This window comes from Octopus bimaculoides, chromosome 12, assembly GCF_001194135.2.
Source record: "Octopus bimaculoides isolate UCB-OBI-ISO-001 chromosome 12, ASM119413v2, whole genome shotgun sequence".
NCBI lineage: Eukaryota > Metazoa > Mollusca > Cephalopoda > Octopoda > Octopodidae > Octopus > Octopus bimaculoides.
In genome coordinates, this window is record NC_068992.1 from 56,567,645 (window position 1) to 56,570,143 (window position 2,499).

Sequence of the window (2,499 nt, forward strand, 5' to 3'; positions counted from 1 at the left end):
TATATATATATAGATAGATAGATAGATAGATGTGCATGTGTTTTGTATGTGTGGTGCGGTCTAGTCATTAGGAAGATTTATACAACACTGTACGTCTTGCGGTTGGCGCTAATTTATTTAATTCACTGAGAATAGATATTGTAATTATTCGGTGAAATTTCACCGATAATTAAAATATAAAGACTAATAAATTTTTCTAAGAAACCCATGACAACCAGTCTCGGAATTGTAATTAATTAAAATTTATTGAATATGCAAACCATTAGGTCGACATTCTATAATTTCTTTCTCCAAAGTTCATATTACTGTGTTGAGTATATACTGGGGCGTGAGAAACGCTTTTAACTCATGTAAAAATTGCACCTGCCTAACTGTATTTTTTTTACTTGTATTTGACTTTAGTCACGAAGTAATTTCCTGTTCATGACCATTTGCAGCAGCCGTCCTCGTAAATTCATGCACTAGTCACTGGTTTCACGCAAAACACTTTTCCCACGCGCCGAAATGTCATGCGAATAAACAAAGAAATGTGGTCAGGTGCCAATTGATCTGAGCAGGCCGTGAATTTTTTTTCCAACGAGAGTTCTGGACCTCGGTAATGAACTCATTTGCGTACAGCCAATCAGAGCTCACCTTGACTTTGTTGTCAAGTTAACAAACCCACTCTACCAACTAAACTCACGACGAAGAACGGTTTTGTTAGTCGACCGATCGTCAATTTTCGCCTGGTTTTAGGAGACAAGTAATTAGATAGATTTGGATCTATACCTATTATCGGATTTTGTTAGGGCTCGATATAGTAAAGATGAGGATGGGAAAAATGTGGGTAGGGAGTGATGTGCTAGAAGCCCTTTCCCTTTACCGCTTTACAAAGTAAACATCAACACAAATAACTACGCAGAAGCAGCCATGGTTGAAATAAGAAGAAGAACAACAAGCATTCTTAAAAGTAACCTTATCTTATTGCCCATCACTTGTTATGCGCTCATAAATTAGTTTGATAGTTGAACTCTGATTGGCTGTATGAAAATGAGTACATAACTGGGGTCCGAAACTCTCGTGGGAAAAAATTTCGCGAGCGAATCTGTGCCAAATGTTCCACGGCTCTCTACTGCTCTACTGCTTGGTATTTCAGGATCACTGCATTTTGTAGAGCCTTTGAGACTGCGAAAACGGTGTATCCTTATGCTGTAGACCTCATTTCAATGCTTGCAATAGAAGGGACTCAGCTGAGGTTGTCCATTTTGACAGAATGTGAGATAATCTGTAGTGATGGATTTAAGACTGCCTCGCAAATTAACCGGAGCCTGAGCCACTAAGAACCCGGTGCAGGTTTCTGAAAGTTTCGCCAATTGTATCATTAGACGACCGCCATGCTGGAACATCGCCTTGAAGTGATTTAGTCAAATAAATCGACTCCAGTAATTGTACTTAATTTCTCGACCGATACGTCAAGCCGCTACGTTACGGTTGTCATGCTGTGGTGGATGACAAACACAAACACACACGCTCAAAGACACACACACACACACACACACACACACACACACACACACACACACACACACACACAGAAAGAGTTATACACACACATGCAAATACATGCACATACAATCGAAGAGCTTCTTACAGTTTCCATGTACTAAATCCACTCACAAGGCTTCGGTCGGCGCGGGACTTTATAGCAGAAGATATTTGCCCAAGGTACCAAGCAGTGGGATTGAACTCAAAAGCACGTGGTTAGAAAAGAAGCTTCTCAAAGATATAACCATACCTGCGCCTACAACTGGTAATTTTGACTCTGTCAATCCTGAAATGAAGAAAGGTAAAATTTTCTCCGGTGGGAATTGAATTCAGAGCAGAGAAGAACGTATTCTGCTCGACAGCTCTAACGCCTCTGTGTATCTGTTGCCTGTCATTCTAAAGTATAATCGATTGCAAGTAAATCAAACAGATTCACCATTCCACTACTGATAAATACTAGTTTATCTTTTTCTGTGCTTAGTTAAACTTTCCCATCGACATGCAGGAGAATTCTGCTTAATCCACAATACTATCAGGATTATCTTTTGACTGGAGGCGTTCTGCAAACTCTGCTGACGTTGTTCAAACTACTAAAATCTATTCTGCGATGTTTATTTTACTACTCGAAATATGGGTTCTTTACCAGAAAAATAACTTTAAAAATCGATAGGCGATTTAAGTGTAGCAGGTCTGACTCGTGAAAATATTTGGAGACTTGTATGAATGTGTGTAGTAAGATACTTTTCGTGTTAGTTTAATAAATGAGTTATCTACACCACAAGCAAAAATGCATTCGATTGCAGAGTTGATCCAGTTCGTTCATACTCGCAATCGTATAAAAATGTATTCATGTAAGAACACATACATTTAAAAAGACTCAAATACAAACATGATGCTACGTACATACATAATACATATACACATACATACATACATACATACACACACACACTCATATATATAAGTATATATATA

At 38.4% G+C, this 2,499-nt stretch overlaps 1 protein-coding gene across 1 annotated transcript in view; it reads left to right on the forward strand.

Moving 5' to 3' along the window:
- The window catches only part of LOC106884394 (metabotropic glutamate receptor 3), a 498,339-nt gene that overhangs the window by 59,248 nt on the left and 436,592 nt on the right, over positions 1-2,499 (forward strand). The window lies entirely within an intron of this gene.